This window comes from Marmota flaviventris, chromosome 13 (assembly GCF_047511675.1).
Source record: "Marmota flaviventris isolate mMarFla1 chromosome 13, mMarFla1.hap1, whole genome shotgun sequence".
Lineage (NCBI taxonomy): Eukaryota > Metazoa > Chordata > Mammalia > Rodentia > Sciuridae > Marmota > Marmota flaviventris.
This window is the reverse complement of record NC_092510.1, coordinates 65,685,951-65,697,990: the sequence shown is the minus strand read 5'-3', so window position 1 is coordinate 65,697,990 and position 12,040 is coordinate 65,685,951. Positions and strand designations below refer to the sequence as shown.

Sequence of the window (12,040 nt, the reverse complement as noted above, 5' to 3'; positions counted from 1 at the left end):
AACAGAGGTATATTTTCTTTCAAGTGGACAGTTCTTGAGGACCACATCCTGACACTGCATGACACAGCTCTCCTTTGTTTCTTCCTGAAATCTCTCTGCCATCCAAAGTCCTCTGAGAGGAGCTCACAGGTCACTGGGCAGATGCTGGAATGCCTACATGTAGCTGTGGACAATAACATATACCTTAGAGTGGCACACTTGTTCAGAGTAGCCTCTTGGTAGTAACCCTCATTTTATTGTAATTTCCTTTGTACCACAGAAACATGAAATCAGATTGGAGAAGTCAAGAAACAGCCATGCAGGCATGCTTACCCACACTTTCTCTAGACCCTTTGCAGAGATTTTCATCTCAGAAACCTTAGAAGCACTGAATACTGCAGGACTGGGGAAGAGTTTTTGAAAATACTCAGTGTTTCAAATTCAGTTTTGCCAGTTGCATTGTGACCTCAGGCAACTACCCTGTCTTAAATAATCAATCTCCTTACATGTCAAGGTGGGAAATTTTTTTTTTTTAAACTCTTAGGGAAGCCATGAGAATTAAATGAGAAATATGTGTTACTTAGCACAGTACCTGGTATAAAATATGTGCTCAAAAAATGAGAGTTGTCACCAAATAGAGGTGTGAGGCATAGTTAAACTTCATTACGATGAACCTTACAACTCAGTATACTAATTCTGTAGTGTCCATAATTGCAAAAAGGTCACAATTTCTATGTCAGAAAAAGTATTTGGAAGCAATGATTTAAAACAAATTAACAATTATTTTTGGATAAAACCACAACTTTATGTCAATGTTTACTCATTTGAAAAACATTTCTTTCTTAAGTTTGGAGACTAATATGTCTAAAACCACCTTTTCTACATTTTCACTCTTAATTTTACTGACAGGTTCTTGTTTCACTGAGTCAATAAATGTTTTAAAATCCTATTGAGTTTTAATAACCATGGCATAATTTTTATCTCTCACTGAGTTACAATCCACTTAATAAGATACTCGTGACAGAAGCATGTCTGTTGAGAAAAGTGGAGACTGGACCAGATGTAGACTTTTTTTTTTTTTTGTGGTAGCTGGCACACCAAGCCAAGGTGTGGGATGAGGAGACAACCAGTGAAATATCTAAGACAGGCAGAAATGGTAAAGAATGAGAGGGATTAGTGAGGCCCTAACTTAATAAGACCCTGTCTCAAACAAAACAAAACACACATAAAAAAGGAAAACACCGGGGATGTAGCTTAGTGGTTAAGCACCCCTGGTTTCAATGCCTGGTACCAGTAAACAAAAACAAAAACAAAAAACAAAAGGGATCCCAGAATGAGTGGAGCCAGGAGTCACTGGTAGCTGGTGATCGAGGCAGCCGGGAACCTGGAGTCTTGATGCCATTCTGTCCTGTCATAGATGACCAGCCTAGTTGCTCTGTTTAGAGGGGGAAGATTTTGCTTTCAAAGCTTAGTAGAACAAGGTAGGAAAATCTTATATTCCTAAAATTAAAAGGAATTGTGGTTCTTGGGGTGAGATTCCCTTTTGTGGCATTTAAGGATGGCTTGAGGTTGAATTCGAACACTGTGGTCCTGCATTTCAGCTTTAACAGAGAGAACAGAAAGTCTGGAGCTCTTTTGGGCAATCTGCTGGGAGTCTGTACACTTTCTTTCCTGGCACCCCCACTGCATTGTCCATGGTCTGTGGTGTACGGCTGCCATCACTATAGCACTCTGGCTCCTGTGGGATTCTCTGGTTACTGTGCAGCAACTTAACATGTGGGCAGTCCAGAGGTACCCAAGAATTTATCTCCATGGTGAAAACTTCAGGATTTGGTCCTGTTTCATTGTAGAAGAGTAAGGTATAAAGGGTATTTTGAGCTGTTCTGATTAAAGTGTTATCTGAAAACAGCAAAATGAGGAAAGCTCCCTTCTTCATGGAGGATAGGACATAAAAGAAAGTTTCTTTAGAATGAAGAACTTCCAACATGATGTGTTCCTATGACTGCCCACCATCAGTAGTCCTGAGTTTTGCTTTTCTCCACCTCAGTGCATAGAGCAAGGCTTCCTTTCCAACCCTGGGTGTGTGTGGGAGGAGGGACAGCACACCTCAGATTTAATACTTATTTTGAACCTCTTTACTCAGTTATTGACTTCTATTTAGTTTTAAATATAATATAAATAACTTTGACCTATTAGGGCTATATTTACTGCCAATATTAACATTTAAAATACTTGAGATTGTACAGTTTAATTAGTATATGATTAAATGTCATCAGTTATAAGTGAATTTAAAAAACAATTGAATGCTTAAGAAGAGAGTTTATATTTATATCCCTCTCCAAGCCTCCCTCTCCTTTGCCTCTCCTTTTTCCATACCCCCTCACCTGTTATGGATCAGCATCAACTAATCAGAGAGAACATTCTTTGGTTTTTTGAGATTGGCTTACTTCACTTAGCATGATATTCTCCAACTCCATACATCTACCTGCAAATGCCATACTTTTATTCTCTTTTAATTCCATTGTGTATATATACCACAGTTTCATTATCCATTCATCTATTGAAGGGCATCTAGGTTGCTTCTACAGTGTATCTATTGTGAATTGAGATGCTATAAACATTGATGTGGCTTCATTACTATACTATGCTAATTTTAAGTCCTTTGGAGTGGGATAGCTGGGTTAAATGGTGGTTCCATTCCAAGTTTTCTAAGGAACCTCCATACTGCTTTCCATATTGGTTGCACCAGTTTGCAGTCCTACCAGAAAGCAATAAATGAGTGTGCCTTTTCCCTCTCATCCTCACCAACACTTACTGTTGTCTGTATTTTTGATAATTGCCATTCTGACTAGAGTGAGATGAAATCTTAGAGTAGTTTTGATTTGCATTTTTTTAATTACTAGAGATGTTGAACAATTTTTCACATATTTGTTGATTGAATGTATATCATATTCTGAGAAGTGTCTGTTCAGCTCCTTAGCCCATTTATTAATATATTTTCCAGAAATATAGATTGTTTGTTTTTTTGGTGTTAAGTTTTTTGAGTTCTTTATATATCCTGGAGGTTGAGCTCTGACTTGTGGGTGGCAAAAATTTGCTCCCAAATTGTAGGCTCTCTCTTCACATGATTGTTTGTTTCTTTTGCTGAGAAGAAGCTTTTTAGTTTGAGTCCATCCAATTTCTTTTTTTTTTTTTTTTTTTTTTTTTTTTTAATTTTTTATTGTTGGCTGTTCAAAACATTACATAGTTCTTGATATATCATATTTCACAATTTGATTCAAGTGGGTTATGAGCTCCCATTTTTACCCCATATACAGATTGCAGAATCACGTCAGTTACACATCCATTGATTTACATATTGCCATACTAGTGTCTGTTGTATTCTGCTGTCTTTCCTATCCTCTACTATCCCCCCTCCCCTCCCCTCCCCTCCCCTCCCCTCTTCTCTCTCTGCCCCCTTTACTGACATTCGTTTGTCCCCCTTGTATTATTTTTCCCCTTCCCCTCACTTCCTCTTGTATGTACTTTTGTATACCTCTGAGGGTCTCCTTCCATTTCCATGCATTTTCCCTTCTCTCTCCCTTTCCCTCCCACCTCTCATCCCTGTTTAATGTTAATCTTCTTCTCATGCTCTTCGACCCTACTCTGTTCTTAGCTACTCTCCTTATATCAAAGAAGACATTAGACATTTGTTTTTTAGGGATTGGCTAGCTTCACTTAGCATAATCTGCTCTAATGCCATCCATTTCCCTGTAAATTCTATGATTTTGTCATTTTTTAATGCAGAGTAATACTCCATTGTGTATAAATGCCACATTTTTTTTATCCATTCATCCATTGAAGGGCATCTAGGTTGGTTCCACAGTCTAGCTATTGTGAATTGTGCTGCTATGAACATCGATGTAGCAGTGTCCCTGTAGCATGCTCTTTTTAGGTCTTTAGGGAATAGACCGAGAAGGGGAATAGCTGGGTCAAATGGTGGCTCCATTCCCAGCTTTCCAAGAAATCTCCATACTGCTTTCCAAATTGGCTGCACCAATTTGCAGTCCCACCAGCAATGTACAAGTGTACCCTTTTCCCCACATCCTCGCCAGCACTTGTTGTTGTTTGACTTCATAATGGCTGCCAATCTAACTGGAGTGAGATGGTATCTTAGGGTGGTTTTGATTTGCATTTCTCTGACTGCTAGAGATGGTGAGCATTTTTTCATGTACTTGTTGATTGACTGTATGTCCTCCTCTGAGAAGTGTCTGTTCAGGTCCTTGGCCCATTTGTTGATTGGGTTGTTTGTTCTCTTATTGTCTAATTTTTTGAGCTCTTTGTATACTCTGGATATTAGGGCTCTATCTGAGGTGTGAGGAGTAAAGATTTGTTCCCAGGATGTAGGCTCCCTATTTACCTCTCTTATTGTATCTTTTGCTGAGAAAAAACTTTTTAGTTTGAGTAAGTCCCATTTGTTGATTCTAGTTATTAACTTTTGTGCTATGGGTGTCCTATTGAGGAATTTGGAGCCCGACCCCACCGACTGTAGATCGTAGCCAACTTTCTCTTCTATCAGACGGCGCGTCTCTGATTTGATATCAAGCTCCTTGATCCATTTTGAATTAACTTTTGTGCATGGCGAGAGAAAGGGATTCAGTTTCATTTTGTTGCATATGGATTTCCAGTTTTCCCAGCACCATTTGTTGAAGATGCTATCCTTCCTCCATTGCATGCTTTTAGACCCTTTATCAAATATAAGATAGTTGTAGTTTTGTGGATTGGTTTCTGTGTCCTCTATTCTGTACCATTGGTCCACCCGCCTGTTTTGGTACCAGTACCATGCTGTTTTTGTTACTATTGCTCTGTAATATAGTTTGAAGTCTGGTATCGCTATACCGCCTGATTCACACTTCCTGCTTAGCATTGTTTTTGCTATTCTGGGTCTTTTATTTTTCCATATGAATTTCATGATTGCTTTCTCTATTTCTACAAGAAATGCCGTTGGGATTTTGATTGGCATTGCATTAAACCTATAGAGAACTTTTGGTAATATCGCCATTTTGATGATGTTAGTTCTGCCTATCCATGAACAGGGTATATTTTTCCATCTTCTAAGATCTTCTTCTATTTCTCTCTTAAGGGTTCTGTAGTTTTCATTGTATAAGTCTTTCACCTCTTTTGTTAGGTTGATTCCCAAGTATTTTATTTTTTTTGAAGATATTGTGAATGGAGTGGTTGTCCTCATTTCCATTTCAGAGGATTTGTCGCTGATATACAGGAATGCCTTTGATTTATGCGTGTTGATTTTATATCCTGCCACTTTGCTGAATTCATTTATTAGCTCTAATAGTTTCTTTGTAGACCCTTTTGGGTCTCCTAGGTATAGAATCATGTCATCTGCAAATAGTGATAATTTAAGTTCTTCTTTTCCTATTTTGATGCCTTTAATTTCTTTCGTCTGTCTAATTGCTCTGGCCAGTGTTTCGAGAACTATGTTGAACAGAAGTGGTGAGAGAGGGCATCCCTGTCTTGTTCCAGATTTTAGAGGGAATGCCTTCAATTTTTCTCCATTCAGAATGATGCTAGCCTGAGGCTTAGCATAGATTGCTTTTACAATATTGAGGTATGTTCCTGTTATCCCTAGTTTTTCTAGAGTTTTGAACATAAAGGGATGCTGTACTTTGTCGAATGCTTTTTCCGCATCTATCGAGATGATCATATGGTTCTTATTTTTAAGTCTATTGATGTGGTGAATAACGTTTATTGATTTCCTTATATTGAACCAGCCTTGCATCCCAGGGATGAATCCTACTTGATCATGGTGCACAATTTTTTTGATGTGCCTTTGTATCCGAGTGGCCAGAATTTTATTGAGGATTTTTGCATCTAGGTTCATTAGAGATATTGGTCTGTAGTTTTCTTTCTTTGAAGTGTCTTTGTCTGGTTTAGGTATCAGGGTGATGTTGGCCTCGTAGAATGAATTTGGAAGTTCTCCCTCTTTTTCTATTTCCCGAAGTAGCTTGAAAAGTATTGGTATTAGTTCCTCTTTAAAGGTTTTGTAAAACTCTGCTGTATACCCATCCGGTCCTGGGCTTTTCTTAGTTGGTAGTCTTTTGATGGTTTCTTCTATTTCCTCAATTGATATTGGTCTGTTTAGGTTGTCTATATCCTCCTGACTCAATCTGGGCAGATCATATGACTTAAGAAATTTATCTATGCCTTCACTATCTTCTAATTTATTGGAGTATAAGGATTCAAAATAATTTTTGATTATCTTCTGTATTTCTGAAGTGTCTGTTGTGATATTGCCTCTTTCATCCCGTATGTTAGTGATTTGAGTTCTCTCTCTTCTTCTCTTCGCTAGCATGGCTAAGGGTCTGTCGATTTTGTTTATTTTTTCAAAGAACCAACTTTTAGTTTTGTCAATTTTTTCAATTGTTTCTTTTGTTTCGATTTCATTGATTTCAGCTCTGATTTTAATTATTTCTTGCCTTCTACTTCTTTTGCTGTTGTTTTGCTCTTCTTTTTCTAGGATTTTGAGATGAAGTATGAGATCATTTATTTGTTGGTTTTTTCTTTTTTTAAGGAATGAACTCCAAGCAATGAATTTTCCTCTTAGAACTGCTTTCAATGTGTCCCATAGATTCCGATATGTTGTGTCTGTGTTTTCATTAATCTCTAAGAATTTTTTAATTTCCTCCTTGATGTCTTCTATAACCCATTGATCATTCAGTAACCTATTGTTCATTCTCCAAGTGATATATTCTTTTTCCTTCCTTCTTTTATCGTTGATTTTCAGTTCCATTCCATTATGATCAGATAGGATGCATGGTATTATCTCTACTCCTTTGTATTGTCTAAGAGTTTCCCTGTGACATAATATATGATCTATTTTTGAGAAGGATCCATGTGCTGCTGAGAAAAAAGTGTAACTGTTTGATGTTGGGTGGTATATTCTATATATGTCAATTAAATCTAGGTTATTAATTGTGTTATTGAGTTCTATAGTTTCCTTATTCAACTTTTGTTTGGAAGATCTGTCCAGTGGTGAGAGAGGTGTGTTGAAGTCTCCCATGATTATTGTATGGTGGTCTATTAGACTCTTGAACTTGAGAAGAGTTTGTTTGATGAACATAGCTGCACCATTGTTTGGGGCATATATATTTATGATTGTTATGTCTTGTTGGTGTATGGTTCCCTTGAGCAGTATGTAGTGTCCCTCTTTATCCCTTTTGATTAACTTTGGCTTAAAATCTATTTTATTTGATATGAGTATGGATACTCCTGCTTGTTTCCGAAGTCCATATGAGTGATATGATTTTTCCCAACCTTTCACCTTCAGCCTATGTATGTCTTTTCCTATCAAATGCGTCTCCTGTAGGCAGCATATTGTTGGGTCTTGTTTTGTGATCCATTCTACTAGCCTGTGTCTCTTAATTGGTGAGTTTAAGCCATTAACATTTAGGGTTATTATTGAGATATGGGTTGTTCTTCCAGCCATATTTGTTTATTTATGTTACTAAACATGGTTTGTTTTCCACTTTGATTATTTTCCCCCCTTTAGTGTCCTACCTCCCACTGTTGGTTTTCATTGTTATTTTCCATTTCCTCTTCCTGTAATGTTTTGCCAAGGATGTTTTGAAGAGATGGTTTTCTAGCTGCAAATTCTTTTAACTTTTGTTTATCGTGGAAGGTTTTAATTTCATCTTCCATCCTGAAGCTTAATTTCGCTGGAAACACAATTCTTGGTTGGAACCCATTTTCTTTCAGTGTTTGAAATATGTTATTCCAGGATCTTCTAGCTTTCAGAGTCTGTGTTGAAAGATCAGCTGTTATCCTGATTGGCTTACCCCTAAATGTGATCTGTTTCCTTTCTCTTGTAGCTTTTAAAATTCTCTCCTTGTTCTGTATGTTGGGCATCTTCATTATAATGTGTCTAGGTGTGGGTCTCTTATGATTTTGCACATTCGGCGTCCTGTAGGCTTCTAGGATTTGGGGTTCTGTCTCATTCTTCAAATCTGGGAAGTTTTCTCGAATTATTTCATTGAATAGATTGCTCATTCCTTTGGTTTGAAACTCTGTTCCTTCCTGTATCCCAATGACTCTTAAATTTGGTCTCTTGATGTTATCCCATATTTCTTGGATGTTCTGCTCATGGTTTCTTAACAGTCTTGCTGAGCTGTCTATGTTCTTTTCAAGTTGATATACTTTATCTTCATTGTCTGATGTTCTGTCTTCTAAGTGTTCTACTCTGCTGGTAGTATTCTCAATTGAGTTTTTAAGTTGGCTTATTGCTTCCTGCATTTCTAGGATTTCTGTTTGTTTGTTTTTTATAACCTCTATTTCCCTGTATAGTTGATCTTTTGCTTCTTGGATTTGTTTATGTAATTCATTGTTGAAGTGATCTTTCATTGTCTGATTTTGCTGTCTGATGTCTTCCTTGAGACTCCAGATCATCTGAAGCATGTATATCCTGAATTCTTTATCTGACATTCCATCAGCTGCCGCTATTACCTCTTCTAAAGTTGAGTTGACCTGCAATGCTTGTGGTCCTTTCTTTCCTTGTCTCTTCATACTGTTCGCGTTCCTTTCTTCTTGGTGAAACTGTTGTGCTATTGAATTTTCCCCCTATATATTTATATTGGTCTTGTATAGTTGCAAAGTCTCCCTCGCAGGCACGGGCGGCGGCTCTGCCCCTCCGCCAATTGGGGCAATGTGCCTACCACGCCGGCAGGCCGCTGGGCCTGCTCTGCCAGTCGGTAGCAGGTCCGCCGTCCTTGCAGGCGCGGGCGGCGGCTCTGTCCCTCTGCGGGCCGCTAGGCTTGTTCTGTCGGTGGTCGCAGTTCTGCCTACTTTGCAGGCGCAGGCAGCGGCACTGCCCCTCTGCAGGCCTCTGGGGCTGTACTGCCAGTGGGTCGCAGGTCCGCCTACTTTGCAGGCCTGTGGGGGGGGGGCGGCTCTACCCTTCCTCAGGCCACTGGGCCTGTTCTGTCTCTCGGTTGCAGGTCTGACCTGTTCTGATGGTGGTCTCAGTTCCGACTACCTTGCAGGCGCGGGGGGGAGGGGGCGGCTCTGCCTCCCAGCAGGCCGCTGCTCCTCTTCTGCCGGTGGGTCGCAGGCCCGCCTACCTTGCAGGAGTGATTGGAAGCTCTGTCCCGCCGCGGGCCACTGGGCCTTTTCTGCCGGTGGTCACCCTTCCCCTACCTGGCAGGCGAGGGGGGTGGGGGGCGGCTCTGCCCCTCAGCAGGCCGCTGGGCCTGCTCTGTCTTTGGTCCCAGTTCCCTCTACTATGCCGGCGCAGGGGGAGGGGGCGGCTCAGCCTCTCAGCAGGCGGCTGCTCCTCTTCTGCCAGTGGGTCGCAGGCCCGCCTACCTTGCAGGAGTGATTGGAAGCTCTGTCCCGCCCTGGGCCACTGGGCCTTTTCTGTCGGTGGTCACCCTTCCCCTACCTGGCAGGCGAGGGGGGTGGGGGGCGGCTCTGCCCCTCAGCAGGCCGCTGGGCCTGCTCTGTCTTTGGTCCCAGTTCCCTCTACTATGCCGGCGCAGGGGGAGGGGGCGGCTCAGCCTCTCAGCAGGCGACTGCTCCTCTTCTGCCGGTGGGTCGCAGGCCCGCCTACCTTGCAGGAGTGATTGGAAGCTCTGTCCCGCCCTGGGCCACTGGGCCTTTTCTGTCGGTGGTCACCCTTCCCCTACCTGGCAGGCGAGGGGGGTGGGGGGCGGCTCTGCCCCTCAGCAGGCCGCTGGGCCTGCTCTGTCTTTGGTCCCAGTTCCCTCTACTATGCCGGCGCAGGGGGAGGGGGCGGCTCAGCCTCTCAGCAGGCGACTGCTCCTCTTCTGCCAGTGGGTCGCAGGCCCGCCTACCTTGCAGGAGTGATTGGAAGCTCTGTCCCGCCCTGGGCCACTGGGCCTTTTCTGTCGGTGGTCACCCTTCCCCTACCTGGCAGGCGAGGGGGGTGGGGGGCGGCTCTGCCCCTCAGCAGGCCGCTGGGCCTGCTCTGTCTTTGGTCCCAGTTCCCTCTACTATGCCGGCGCAGGGGGAGGGGGCGGCTCAGCCTCTCAGCAGGCGACTGCTCCTCTTCTGCCTGTGGGTCGCAGGCCCGCCTACCTTGCAGGAGTGATTGGAAGCTCTGTCCCGCCCTGGGCCACTGGGCCTTTTCTGTCGGTGGTCACCCTTCCCCTACCTGGCAGGCGAGGGGGGTGGGGGGCGGCTCTGCCCCACAGCAGGCCGCTGGGCCTGCTCTGTCTTTGGTCCCAGTTCCCTCTACTATGCCGGCGCAGGGGGAGGGGGCGGCTCAGCCTCTCAGCAGGCGACTGCTCCTCTTCTGCCGGTGGGTCGCAGGCCCGCCTACCTTGCAGGAGTGATTGGAAGCTCTGTCCCGCCCTGGGCCACTGGGCCTTTTCTGTCGGTGGTCACCCTTCCCCTACCTGGCAGGCGAGGGGGGTGGGGGGCGGCTCTGCCCCTCAGCAGGCCGCTGGGCCTGCTCTGTCTTTGGTCCCAGTTCCCTCTACTATGCCGGCGCAGGGGGAGGGGGCGGCTCAGCCTCTCAGCAGGCGACTGCTCCTCTTCTGCCTGTGGGTCGCAGGCCCGCCTACCTTGCAGGAGTGATTGGAAGCTCTGTCCCGCCCTGGGCCACTGGGCCTTTTCTGTCGGTGGTCACCCTTCCCCTACCTGGCAGGCGAGGGGGGTGGGGGGCGGCTCTGCCCCTCAGCAGGCCGCTGGGCCTGCTCTGTCTTTGGTCCCAGTTCCCTCTACTATGCCGGCGCAGGGGGAGGGGGCGGCTCAACCTCTCAGCAGGCGACTGCTCCTCTTCTGCTGGTGGGTCGCAGGCCCGCCTACCTTGCAGGAGTGATTGGAAGTTCTGTCCCGCCCTGGGCCACTGGGCCTTTTCTGTAGGTGGTCACCCTTCCCCTACCTGGCAGGCGAGGGGGGTGGGGGGCGGCTCTGCCCCTCAGCAGGCTGCTGGGCCTGCTCTGTCTTTGGTCCCAGTTCCCTCTACTATGCCGGCGCAGGGGGAGGGGGCGGCTCAGCCTCTCAGCAGGCGACTGCTCCTCTTCTGCCTGTGGGTCGCAGGCCCGCCTACCTTGCAGGAGTGATTGGAAGCTCTGTCCCGCCCTGGGCCACTGGGCCTTTTCTGTCGGTGGTCACCCTTCCCCTACCTGGCAGGCGAGGGGGGTGGGGGGCGGCTCTGCCCCTCAGCAGGCCGCTGGGCCTGCTCTGTCTTTGGTCCCAGTTCCCTCTACTATGCCGGCGCAGGGGGAGGGGGCGGCTCAGCCTCTCAGCAGGCGACTGCTCCTCTTCTGCCTGTGGGTCGCAGGCCCGCCTACCTTGCAGGAGTGATTGGAAGCTCTGACCCGCCCTGGGCCACTGGGCCTTTTCTGTCGGTGGTCACCCTTCCCCTACCTGGCAGGCGAGGGGGGTGGGGGGCGGCTCTGCCCCACAGCAGGCCGCTGGGCCTGCTCTGTCTTTGGTCCCAGTTCCCTCTACTATGCCGGCGCAGGGGGAGGGGGCGGCTCAGCCTCTCAGCAGGCGACTGCTCCTCTTCTGCCTGTGGGTCGCAGGCCCGCCTACCTTGCAGGAGTGATTGGAAGCTCTGTCCCGCCCTGGGCCACTGGGCCTTTTCTGTCGGTGGTCACCCTTCCCCTACCTGGCAGGCGAGGGGGGTGGGGGGCGGCTCTGCCCCACAGCAGGCCGCTGGGCCTGCTCTGTCTTTGGTCCCAGTTCCCTCTACTATGCCGGCGCAGGGGGAGGGGGCGGCTCAGCCCCCAATTTCTTAATTCTTGATTTTATTTATTGTGCTTTAGGAGTCTTGTTAAGGAAGTCAGGGCCTATATCGATGTGATGAAGATTTGGGCCTACTTTCTCCTCTATTAGGCAAAGGGTCTCTGGTCTAATTTCTAGGGCCTTGATCCACTTTGAGTTGAATTTTTTGTATGGTGAGAGATAGGGGTTTATTTTCATTTTGGTGCAAATGGATTTCCAGTTTTCCCAGCACCATTTGTTTAAGAGGCTATCTTTTCCCCAATGTGTGTTTTTGGCTAGTATAATTGTATTTATGTGGGTTTGTTTCTGTGTCTTCTAT

General features: G+C 45.4%; 1 protein-coding gene across 3 annotated transcripts in view; it reads left to right on the top strand.

Annotated features, from left to right (window-relative positions):
- Rigi (RNA sensor RIG-I) overlaps positions 1-12,040 on the top strand; it is a 62,971-nt gene that overhangs the window by 46,224 nt on the left and 4,707 nt on the right. The window lies entirely within an intron of this gene.